Source organism: Pseudophryne corroboree, chromosome 12 (assembly GCF_028390025.1).
Source record: "Pseudophryne corroboree isolate aPseCor3 chromosome 12, aPseCor3.hap2, whole genome shotgun sequence".
NCBI lineage: Eukaryota > Metazoa > Chordata > Amphibia > Anura > Myobatrachidae > Pseudophryne > Pseudophryne corroboree.
The window spans coordinates 14239295-14252616 of record NC_086455.1 but is presented as its reverse complement, the minus strand read 5'-3'; the positions used below and the strand labels follow the sequence as shown (position 1 = coordinate 14252616).

The 13322-nt window shown below is 47.3% G+C and overlaps 1 protein-coding gene across 1 annotated transcript in view; it reads left to right on the top strand.

Annotated features, from left to right (window-relative positions):
- The window catches only part of LOC134980299 (signaling lymphocytic activation molecule-like), a 53939-nt gene extending 50907 nt beyond the window's left edge, over positions 1-3032 (top strand). The window contains exon 7 of the mRNA XM_063947054.1: positions 2608-3032. The gene's annotated coding sequence lies outside the window, so the exon portion shown is untranslated. The remainder of the gene's footprint in view (positions 1-2607) is intronic.
- Positions 3033-13322: the final 10290 nt, after the last annotated feature.

Sequence of the window (13322 nt, the reverse complement as noted above, 5' to 3'; positions counted from 1 at the left end):
ACCTACGGATAACCCTGTCTCCAAGGACAAGGGTGTCTCTTCTGTGGTGGTTGCAGAGTGCTCATCTATTGGAGGGCCGCAGATTCGGCATACAGGATTGGATCCTGGTGACCACGGACGCCAGCCTGAGAGGCTGGGGAGCAGTCACACAAGGAAGAAACTTCCAGGGAGTATGGACGAGCCTGGAAACGTCTCTTCACATAAACATTCTGGAACTAAGAGCAATATACAATGCTCTAAACCAGGCAGAACCTCTGCTTCAGGGAAAACCGGTATTGATCCAGTCGGACAACATCACGGCAGTCGCCCATGTGAACAGACAGGGCGGCACAAGAAGCAGGAGGGCAATGGCAGAAGCTGCAAGGATTCTTCGCTGGGCAGAGAATCATGTGATAGCACTGTCAGCAGTGTTCATCCCGGGAGTGGACAACTGGGAAGCAGACTTCCTCAGCAGACACGATCTTCACCCGGGAGAGTGGGGACTTCATCCAGAAGTCTTCCACATGCTGGTAACCCGTTGGGAAAGACCAATGGTGGACATGATGGCGTCTCGCCTCAACAAAAAACTGGACAGGTATTGCGCCAGGTCAAGAGATCCGCAGGCAATAGCTGTGGACGCGCTGGTAACGCCTTGGGTGTACCAGTCGGTGTATGTGTTTCCTCCTCTGCCTCTCATACCAAAAGTATTGAGAATTATACGGCAAAGAGGCGTAAGAACGATACTAGTGGTTCCGGATTGGCCAAGGAGGACTTGGTACCCGGAACTTCAAGAGATGATCACGGAAGATCCGTGGCCTCTACCTCTAAGGAGGGACTTGCTTCAGCAGGGTCCCTGTCTGTTTCAAGACTTACCGCGGCTGCGTTTGACGGCATGGCGGTTGAACGCCGGATCCTAAAGGAAAGAGGCATGCCGGAAGAAGTCATTCCTATTTTGATTAAAGCAAGGAAGGAAGTAACCGTGCAACATTATCACCGAATTTGGCGAAAATATGTTGCGTGGTGCGAAGATCGGAGTGCTCCGACGGAGGAATTTCAACTGGGTCGATTCCTACATTTCCTGCAATCAGGATTGTCAATGGGTCTCAAATTGGGATCTATTAAGGTTCAAATTTCGGCCCTGTCGATTTTCTTTCAAAAGGAATTGGCTTCAGTCCCTGAAGTCCAGACCTTTGTTAAGGGAGTGCTGCATATACAGCCTCCTGTGGTGCCTCCAGTGGCACCGTGGGATCTAAATGTGGTTTTGGACTTCCTAAAATCTCATTGGTTTGAACCACTAAAAAAGGTGGATTTGAAATATCTCACATGGAAAGTGACCATGCTTCTAGCCCTGGCTTCTGCCAGGAGAGTGTCAGAATTGGCAGCTTTATCTTACAAAAGCCCATATCTGATTTTCCATTCGGACAGGGCAGAACTGCGGACTCGTCCGCATTTTCTCCCTAAGGTGGTGTCAGCATTTCATCTGAACCAGCCTATTGTAGTGCCTGCGGCTACAAGTGACTTGGAGGACTCCAAGTTACTGGACGTTGTCAGAGCATTAAAAATATATATTGCAAGGACAGCTGGAGTCAGAAAATCTGACTCGTTGTTTATATTGTATGCACCCAACAAGATGGGTGCTCCTGCGTCTAAGCAGACGATTGCTCGTTGGATCTGTAGCACAATCCAACTTGCACATTCTGTGGCAGGCTTGCCACAGCCTAAATCTGTAAAGGCCCACTCCACAAGGAAGGTGGGCTCATCTTGGGCGGCTGCCCGAGGGGTCTCGGCATTACAACTTTGCCGAGCAGCTACGTGGTCAGGGGAGAACACGTTTGTAAAATTTTACAAATTTGATACTCTGGCTAAGGAGGACCTGGAGTTCTCTCATTCGGTGCTGCAGAGTCATCCGCACTCTCCCGCCCGTTTGGGAGCTTTGGTATAATCCCCATGGTCCTTTCAGGAACCCCAGCATCCACTAGGACGATAGAGAAAATAAGATTTTACTTACCGATAAATCTATTTCTCGGAGTCCGTAGTGGATGCTGGGCGCCCATCCCAAGTGCGGATTATCTGCATAAGTTGTACATAGTTATTGTTAACTAATTCGGGTTATTGTTGAAGGAAGCCATCTTTCAGAGGCTCCGCTGTTATCATACTGTTAACTGGGTTTAGATCACAAGTTGTACGGTGTGATTGGTGTGGCTGGTATGAGTCTTACCCGGGATTCAAAATCCTCCCTTATTGTGTACGCTCGTCCGGGCACAGTACCTAACTGGAGTCTGGAGGAGGGTCATAGGGGGAGGAGCCAGTGCACACCACCTGATCGGAAAAGCTTTACTTTTTGTGCCCTGTCTCCTGCGGAGCCGCTATTCCCCATGGTCCTTTCAGGAACCCCAGCATCCACTACGGACTCCGAGAAATAGATTTATCGGTAAGTAAAATCTTATTTTATCCTGCAATGTCACAAAGTGTGGTTCATATATTTACTAGCTACTTGTGTAGGTTCTTTACCACAATATATTTTTTGCAGTACATGTGCAAGGTTGTACATCTATTAGAGATAATGGTAGAAGCAACGTATATATATATTTTTTTCTTCCAATGTATTTTTCCCCCCTCTCTTTTCAGGGCTGCAGGATAATAAAATTCCAGCTAGAAAACTTGAGTTCTGCAAGTTGGCTAATAGACCGGAATTCCCGACCTACAGCAATAACTCAGCACATGCATAAAGTATTGTTCACACCATGTTTCATTGACATTGCTTATAATTACAAAGACCAATCAATACAACTTTAAATGAGAAAGTTCAAAATGGCCACCAAGATGTCAAGACACAGAGCTGATCTTGTAAATGCATATTAACTGCTACCAGTGGTCAGCAGAGACCTGAGGAATACAGTGCATCTCAGGAACCTCAGACCTTTATAGTTTTTGTTAAATTAGGTCTAGAATTTGTGAGTTTCATTTTCAAATTCTGTTTATATTTGCAATATCGCTTATATATAGATGTATGTAATTTATTATGACAAGATTAAATTTTAGTTTTTCTACAACTTTTTTTTATTACAGTAAGCTTTGTTTAATGGGTCTATAAACCTACTAATATTTAAAATGGTAAAAAAAGGGAAGTATAAGAGCAAACAGACACATTTTTGCTCGTAACCCCCATGGTCAACTTTATTCCAGTGGTCTAAAGGCCTGCTTTTATGAATTTGTGATGTGGTTAAGTAGCATGGTCAAGCATTATGTTAGGAATTTACCACAGATTTACTTTAATAAATAAACAAACAAACACACAGACACATATTTTACTTTCTGCCAATTCTATATTATACTTACCTGTTGACATTGTCCTGAAGGAGTCCACATCTCAAGAGCACCTATAAAAAATGCACGTACCTGCTGTCACTGTAGTGGTTTCCTCTACACATCTCAGCCAGCTCCCAGGTGAGAACTTTCACATCAGCCATCTTGGATTCAAAAAGAGGCTCCTATGTCCCAGAACTTGCTGACAAGAGGAGACATCAGCAGTGACTGGAGCAGCAGTGTCTGGGGACCGGCCACACAGTTTGGAGGAAAGTGTCCAACTTTAACCCTACAGTACACTGTCAAAATTATCGCCCAACTAGTTGGAAGAAATCAAACGTGTGATTTCTCCTGCTAGTTGGACCAACTGGTTTTGGCTGATTATCATTGACTCCCACACACCGCCAGAACATCATTCCAACCAGTTGAATGGTGGGAACGATAACTGTATAGTGTATGGCCAGCTTTAGACAGAGACACTACAAACAGCAGTTGACTAAAAAATGAACTTCTAGCTCGAGTATTCCATAGCTTCCTCCAATCCACTCATTGATTGTTCCTTTTTGAACCTGACTACAAATATGAAATAGATCCCGGGCCCGGTGGTTCAAATACTATGGCAGTAGGGTAGTATGGATGCTGCAATGGTTAGCATTACTGCCTCACAACACTGAAGTTGTGGGTTCGATTCTCACCATGGCCCCAACTGTGTGGCGTTTGTACATTCTCCCTTTACTTGCGTGGGTCTCCTCTGGGTACTCCGGTTTCCTCCGACAATCTAAAAATATATTGAGAGATTTATTGGTTTCAGACAAAAATGTGGATTCGCCAATCCACATGTTTTTCACTCCTGCTGAATTTTTCACCTAGGCAAAAAAACGTCCCTGCTACTGAATAAGGCAATTTATGAGTGCCCCTGAATCTGATCTATGAGAGCCAGAACCTGAAATTCTTGCTGCACGTTTAGACTCATTGGGTGGTATTCAATTCTTTTCACCCACTGCGACACCAGTTCTGTTTCTGCTGATGGGCGTGGTATAATTATTTCAGCTCGCTTCCCCCGGGGTAGTGAGGGATCCCAACACTTTACGCAGCTAAACCTGATTACTAACAGGGATCACTTTAGAAAGAAGATTGGGCGTGATATATCATTTGAATACCGCCCATACAGCGAAGAACATGGTATCTAGCCAAAAGGAACACCCAGTCCTGGGAAAGGATGCACGTGAAGCCCTATGAAGAGGCACTAGTGGGTTGTTAGTTTTTAACCTGCCTTTTGTTACCTGAATTTCCATCCCTCTTCTTTTTGTTGTATGTCATTTATTGGCTTTATGAGTGGTTGGCGGGAAAGAACCGCAGTCAGGTAGCCATCTTGTTGCACTCATGAGGTGCACTCCCCTTTATTCCACCGGCTAGGCTGGCTTCGCCTTACTGGGACCAGCAGCTCCTCCTGGCTGCCTGGGCTTTGTGTGTGTTACTGGTGGGAGTCGGAGACCTATCACTTCTCTGTCACTGTTGTTTGGCCAGTTGGCCCATACAGATGTTGTTCAAGGTGAACTTGCATAAAGTGGGGAAAAAATTACTTGATGGTGTCTAGCATCCTCTCCATGTCTATAGGCCCATACTGTAACATCTCAATAGGACCCTGAGATTGCCGGGAGGCATTGTCACACCCCCAGTATGCCGTTCCCACAAGTCACCATTGAAGTAGTGTGTGTGCTCCTGCTTCTCCCCTGTGACAATACAGTAGATTCGTCCCCAATGACATTATCCACTAAAGTTCACTTATTTGCACTTTTGTTATCATTACATGCTCACCAAAAGCATGTTTTTGCACTGCATTCTGGGACTCAAAATAGGCATGTAATGCCAGTGGCCAGTCACCAGAATTCCACTCTGGGCATTTGAAGATCAGATTTCTTCTTTAAAGTAGACGAAGGAGAAGGGCATAGTCACATGGCATTGGACCGTTGGACGGTGTCAGAGTAAAGCCAGTTTAGTATTTAACAAAATATAAACGCTAGCATCTGATTGGCTGTTACATTTGTGCTTATTATGAAAAACGTATCTATTATTACTTTTGTTTTATGCTAGTAGATAAATGCAGAAGTTTTTAAATTTAGTGTTTGTGCAACAGGTACTGTCACAAGTTACTCTGAAAATAGGGTAATTTCTCGGGGGATGTTTTTTTCATGCATGATGAACACAGATGCTCTTTGTGTAGCTAATATTAGTACTCCATATGAATTCCCCTTTTGAATTCTTACACCAATCAGGTCATAAACACAGGAATAGATTTAGCAATATTTGTTTTGCTCGCGGAAGATGCATATTATGGCCCTCATTCCGAGTTGATCGGTCGCAAGGCGAATTTAGCAGAGTTACACACGCTAAGCCGCTGCCTACTGGGAGTGAATCTTAGCTTCTTAAAATTGCGACCGATGTATTCGCAATATTGCGATTACTAACTACTTAGCAGTTTCAGAGTAGCTCCAGACTTACTCTGCCTGTGCGATCAGTTCAGTGCTTGTCGTTCCTGGTTGACGTCACAAACACACCCAGCGTTCGCCCAGGCACTCCCACCGTTTCCCCGGCCACTCCTGCGTTTTTTCCGGAAACGGTAGCGTTTTCAGCCACACGCCCCTGAAACGCCGTGTTTCCGCCCAGTAACACCCATTTCCTGTCAATCACATTACGATCGCCGGAGCGAAGAAAAAGCCGTGAGTAAAAATACTATCTTCATAGTAAAGTTACTTGGCGCAGTCGCAGTGCGAACATTGCGCATGCGTACTAAGCGGATTTTCACTGCGATGCGATGAAAAATACCGAGCGAACAACTCGGAATGAGGGCCTATGTTTGGTTTAAATTGAGAAATTATTTGTAATACAGCAAAAATAATCTTCTTTTTTGTGGAAGTACGCCCACAAAATCACGTAATAAATATGTCCAATGAAGACACCACCTACAGTATCAGTTTCAAAGGTCATCCCGCTATCACACAATCTTCCATGTCAGCAAAATTTGCAGCAAGATTCTGACAACTCTGGCCACCTTCTCACGAGATGTAATAGGGGGTTATACAGAGTTGTTAGCAAATAAAAAAAAACAAGCAACTGGGCAAAACCATGTGCACTGCAGGTGGGGCAGATGTAATATGTGCAGAGAGAGTTAGATTTGGGTGGGTTATATTGTTTTTGTGCAGGGTTAATACTGACTGCTTTATTTCTACACTGCAATTTAGATTTCAGTTTGAACACACCCCACCCAAATCTAACTCTCTCTGCACATGTTACTTCTGTCCCACCTGCAGTGTACATGGTTTTGCCCAGTTTCTTGCCTTTTTGGTTTGCTAGCCCATAACCCTCAGTAGCTGAGTCTCAGTTGCCAGTATGTCGGCAATGTGTGTCAGGTTCTGAAGTCACATGCCACTGGAATTCTGGCGTGTTTCCAGTGTGCTTGGTAAAAACAATAAGAAAAAAGTGTAGAGTCTCCGACCAAAGTGGCATTAGCATCCGAAATCCAAGATAATGACAGCTTTAGAGGTGGGACTGCAATCTACCAACATCACCGGCTGGGACTCACTGGCAGTAGGTGGAGCCGCAACCGCCACTGGTCCCAAGCATTTCTATACTGTATGCAAGACTCAAACGGTATTAGAAAGCGATAATATGTTGATTCAACCTATACCCTGATTCTGTCATATACAAGATTCTGTCCCAGGTTTGGAAGTGATGTGATTTAGAAAACATCTTATTCATGCTATAGAAATTACTTGCAAAAATGCGTATGCCATAAAGGTTCTACTAACCACAACATTTACAGTGGTGCTATTTGCCTAATTGTATCGTTTATAATTGAACACTTCTATGAAACAAAATTGTGATACCCAGGGCCGTCTTTTCGTATGGGCTCAATGGGCTCTTGCCCAAGGGCACCAAGAGTATAAGGGCCCTAGGCTGATAGCTGAGGGCCCCCTCTTTCCAGGGGTACCAGATTTTTGAAAATCGACCTTGGGGAACCGGAGATATCCAACGTGAAAGCAGCGGTCCCCATCCGAGCCTGTTAATTGCTCTTCCCAGACAGATATCTCAGGTTCTGTCTGATATAGAGTTTTTCTGAGGATATAATCCAAAAGCTGGGACTCTCCCCTTTTGGTGGACACTGCCAGCTTGTCTCTACTGTGCCCAGAACCAGAGATATCAGCCTTCAGGCAGCTGGTCCCTGCTCCAGCTCCACACGCCTGGTATACAGTTTTATATATTCATTGGAGGATTGCTCTGGCTTCTGACCTCTGATCCCCAAGTCACCAGAACCTTCTGATAGGTGGGACTCTCTAGTTTTTTATCCCACTAATGCTAACAAATAGATTTTCAGGAACTTGAGATATCTGCAGTCAAGCAAGCTGCCCTCCCACCAAAAAATAATGAATATTAAGCCCACTCCATTAGCCACCCCTCCCCTGCGTATTAAACACCCCCGACCACCCCGGAAGTCATGTACCAGGGCGCCTTCATCCAGCACAATGCCCCTTCTACAGTTTAGTGTTCTCCCTCCCACCCCATCTGTGCAGTAAAGGAGCAATTAGCAGAAATTACTGTTCCAGGTCCTACATGCTGAGCTGAAGACAGAACACCCCATACCGCCCGCTGGACATCAAAGCTACCGCTGATAGCACACCCCACCCCTACCGCTGGAGGATGGGTAGGGGGCCCAATGCATTGCTGTGCCCAGGGGCCTACACTGCCGTTAAGACGGCCCTGGTGATACCCCATTAGTGTAACCACTTGTAATGATATATATGGGGCATCAGTGTGCATACAGTATACAAACACTTATTTTAAAAAAACTGTAGGGGCCGTACAGTCTATGGAGAGTCACTGGAGACTGAGGGGCGGAGTTATACAGAGCAGTGTGTGTGATCTGTCTCTGAGGAGAGGGGCGGAGTGATTCAGCCTGAGGGCGATGAGTCCTGTCAAGAGAACTCTCCTGAGGTAACTGTGGAGAAGGACGCAGCGCGCTGTCGGAGCAACATTGACAGGCTCCCATACTACCCGGACAACATGGTAAAAAGTAAAACAAAGAGTGCTACCTGTCACCTCTGAACAGGGCCGGACTGGCCATCTGGCACTTCTGGCATATGCCAGAAGGGCCGATGGCCACGTGGGCCGGTCCAGCGCTGACTGAGACACACTGCCGCTCAGTCCGGTGGTAGCATGTCTCAGCTGTCAGGAGAGGAGAGCGCCCGCCAGCGCGGCTGTGTCTGGCGCGGCGGCGTATAGCGGACTTCAAACCAGCCACCGGTTCGCGAGCCAATCAGAGCTCGCGGACCGGCAGCCAATCAGAAGCCGCCGGTCCGCGAGCTCTGATTGGCTCACGAACCAGCGGCTGGTTTGAACGAAGTCCGCTATACGCCGCCGCGCCAGACACAGCCGCGCTGGCGGGCGCTACCTCTCCTGACTCACCCGTCCCTCACAGCCGGAGCCCGGAGGAGGAGCAGCAGCAGCAGCAGCGGTAAGCAGCTGCAGCACTGGTTGCTGTGGGGGCAATTGTATACCTGGCTGGAACTGTGGGGGCAATTGGCTGGCACTGTGGGGCATTTGTATACCTGGCACTGTGGGGGCAATTGTGGATCTGGCACTGTGGGAGCATTTGTATACCTGGCACTGTGGGAGCATTTGTGGATCTGGCACTGTGGGGGCATTTGTGGATCTGGCACTGTGGGGGCATTTGTGGATCTGGCACTGTGGGGGCATTTGTATACCTGGCACTGTAGGGGCATTTGTATACCTGGCACTGTGGGGGCAATTGTGGATCTGGCACTGTGGGAGCATTTGTATACCTGGCACTGTGGGAGCATTTGTGGATCTGGCACTGTGGGGGCATTTGTGGATCTGGCACTGTGGGGGCATTTGTGGATCTGGCACTGTGGGGGCATTTGTATACCTGGCACTGTAGGGGCATTTGTATACCTGGCACTGTGGGGGCAATTGTGGATCTGGCACTGTGGGAGCATTTGTGGATCTGGCACTGTGGGGGCATTTGTATACCTGGCACTGTAGGGGCATTTGTATACCTGGCACTGTGGGGGCATTTGTGGATCTGGCACTGTGGGGGCATTTGTATACCTGGCACTGTGGGGGCAATTGTTTACCTAGCACTGTGGGGGCATTTGTATACCTGGCACTGTGGGGCATTTGTATACCTGGCACTGTGGGGGCATTTGTGGATCTGGCACTGTGGGGGCATTTGTGGATCTGGCACTGTGGGGGCATTTGTGGATCTGGCACTGTGGGGGCATTTGTATACCTGGCACTGTAGGGGCATTTGTATACCTGGCACTGTGGGGGCATTTGTGGATCTGGCACTGTGGGGGCATTTGTATACCTGGCACTGTGGGGGCAATTGTTTACCTAGCACTGTGGGGGCATTTGTATACCTGGCACTGTGGGGCATTTGTATACCTGGCACTGTGGGGGCATTTGTGGATCTGGCACTGCACTATTAGGGGCATATAATGTAAATTTCGGCTCATACCGGGTGCTGTAATGTGAATTTTGGCTCATACTGTGTGGTATAATGTGAAAGAGGCACCAGTACTAGATAGTATAAGGGGTCCTACTATTGTGGTGCATAATGCGTATAAGGGGTGTATGGTGTGGTAAACTACACTGAAGGCAACGCCCCCTTTTGAGTGGCCACGCCCCCTTTTCTGGAGCGCGGCTTCGGCGCGGGCATAATTACAAACTTCACATTTCCATACCCCCACTTACAAATTTCCTCTTCAACCACTGGTTGTCCGTATTTTAATAGAGAATGATGTACGCTTGTATGTTGTTAGAATATTAATTATATTTGTAAGAGCATAGACTAATAAGTGGGAGGAGTCAGGAATAGTAAGGGGAGGAGTCACAGAGGTGGGCCTGTGTGCTTCAAAAATGCCAGGGCCTATTTTTAGTCCCAGTCCGGCCCTGCCTCTGAAGCTCTGTTATCCTCCGGTAATCACTGTGAACGGAGCTTCCCCGGCATCTAGTGACAAGGAAGGAAGTGGCGGACATTCGTCCCCTCAGCAAGAACCAGGAGGCTGTGCTTTTCTCCTGCAAATGACAGGAGCGGCCTGGCTCTGAGTGACATCGGCCGGTGGAGCAACCCTGGTGACTGAGATAGGTGGAGAGTGAGGAGGAGCTGGATCTTCCTAATAAGGACGGAGGCATGAACTTCTGACTGAGGAGTTCTGACTAAACGGCAGAAGAGGTGTCACTGTCAGATGAGTGTGGTATACAAGTTACACAGTTAAAATATAGTCAGTCTTTCGGTTGACACCATATGGTCGACAGCCAAAAGTCAGACAGGGTCAAAAGTCCGACAGTCAAAAGGACAACGTGTTCAAAAGTCCGTCAATCGACAGGGTCAACATGTCGACACAATTGTGTGTGTTATTTTGTGTATTTCTTAAAGAAAAAAATCCCAAACATTAAAAACATCTGTACTTTTGCTCATCAGTTTTACACATAATGGGGGAGATGTATCAAACCTTGGAGAGAGATAAAGTGGAGAGAGATAAAGTACCAGCCAATCAGCTCCTAATGGTCATGTTACAGGCTGTGCTTGAAGAATGACAGGAGCAGTGGTGGGCCCAGGACAAGTGTAAAAATATGCTTTGGGCCCCCTTCCTCTGCCCCACCCAAAGATAATAATATACCACATGTGGGTGAGAGGGAGACATAGAGGGTGACAGGAAAAGGAAGTGGGTGATGAAGAGGCAGTGGTTGACAGAGAGAGGGTGACAGGAAGAAGCAGTGGTTGATACTGAGAAGAAGTGGGTGATGGGCAGTGGGTCACAAGGAGAAGCAGAGGGTGACAGGGAGAGGCAAAGGATGTTCTGGAGACTGACAAGGGAGGCAGAGGGTGACAGGCAGTGGGTCATGGTAAGAGGCAAAGGGGGACATTTACTAAGCAGTGATAAGAGCGGAGAAGTGAGCCAGTGGAGAAATGTCCCCATCAACAAATCAGGAGCTCTGTATCATTTTATAGTATGCAAATTATAGATGTTACTTCAGTGCTGATTGGTTGCCATGGGCAACTTCTCCACTGGCTCACTTCTCCTCTCTTATCACTGCTTAGTAAGTGTACCCCAGAGAGTGACAGGGAGAGCCAGGGACTGGGTAAAAGGCATCGGGGAGAGGCTGTGATCACAGGGTGATGGGGAGAGGGTGAAGGAGAGTGACAGGGAGAGGCTGTGGGTGATGAAGCGGTATAGGGTCTAAGGAAGAGGCATAGGGTGGCAAGGACAGGCTGTGGGTGACATAGAGGTAAATGGTGACAGGCAGAGGGTGAAAGGGAGATTCAGAGGGTGGCGGAGAGTGACGGGGAAGGCTGTGGGTGATGCAGAGGCAAACAGTAATGGGGAGTGGGTGAAAGAGAGAGGCAGAGGGTGATGGGGAAAGGCAGGGGGCGACAGATAGTGGTTGATAAATATATTACAAATGACAGAATTATGATTTACTTACCGGGAACCACGGTAGAGCTGTAGCGCGTTGAGGGTGGCTCATCCACTTCTCGCACAGATCGTAAGTGACCTCAGACACTCAGCAATGGCGGCAAGAGCAGCTGCAAGACTTCCTCAAAGAACAGGCAGGCAGTCGCTGGAAAACAGAAGAGACAAGCTCCAGGAACTCAGAAAAATATGAAGAAAAGGAGGGAGGAAATGGTCAGGCTGTGTAGCCCCTTCTCCTCTCCTCTGGCTGGTCCACGCATTGGTCTTATGTTATCCTTTCTGGATTGCCTGGATACCAGCTTCTGCTGTGCATGGACATGGCTGCCTCCACTCCTCCTCTCGCCACCCTTATACATTTGGCGTGGGTGATGGTCACGAGATCACGACATCAGAACCCCGATGTCAGGAAGCAAGGACTGCCCCAATCATATAGCAGAAGGTGTGGTTGGTGCAATAAGGAGGAAAGGGGTGGAGCCGAGCGGGTAGGAGAGGGAAGAGTGGCCCCTCCTCCGCCTCCAGTAGGGCCATGACTGCAGAGTGACAGCACTGATCAACTTTACTGGGGCAGTCAGAGACTGCTGGTGACATATATTGCACCGGCTGCAATGACGCTAGTTCCGCCTCTGCTTAGGACCTGATTAGCTGGTACTTTATCTCTCTGCAAGGTTTAGTACATCTCCCCCATAATCTCTCTGCACTTCAACTCTCTTCAAGGTTTGATACATCTCCCTGTCTATATTGTTCTCCAATGCAAGATGCCTCATGCCTCGGTGATGTCACTAGTTTCTAGTGAAATAATAGGCTGGAAATCAGCTGACAAAATGGCTTCCTCATATATATATGGCAGCCTCCTGACGAAGTGTGATACAAAACGCGGTGGGGTGTGGCCTGGCTGACGCGCTTCGTCCACGTGTGTAGCTGCTCCCACTGTCTGATCCAGAGAGGTTTCACGCCGAGTCACGGCTATACCATAGCCGGCTGCGCGGTGTGTGGTCCCGGGCGGCGGCCAGCGGGTATGCAGTGTGTGCCAGTGGAATTTTCTTGAACCGTGTGGTAACCAGCCCACAGCGTGTGCTATATGGTACGAGTCCTATACAATTTGTCCGTGGACCTGTTACTGTTTTTAAATTGAATAAACAGTCTGCACTATGAGCGCCTTTTCCATTATGCTTTATTCCTAGAAATATATATATAGTCTACTTTAAGATCAGGGTATGTATTAGACATGCATGAATAAATACTATTAAGTAATAATTTCCCCGCCTGAGAACGTTATGAATACTGAGACAGTTAACGGTTGTAGATGTCAGTTGGAGAAGAGACGTTATTGAGAGAAGAGGAACTGTATAATAACAGGGGATATAGCTGCTACAGAGACAGAGGAACCCAATTTCCAGTACACAGCAAGAACAATTACACAGAGCCGGGCTGAGTATAAAAAATATATTTTCCCAATGTTATTGGCTACAAAAAAAGGAAGGAAATATTTCTTAAATAATGAACAGATCAATAAAATGATTAATACTAGGCAGCACTTTGTTA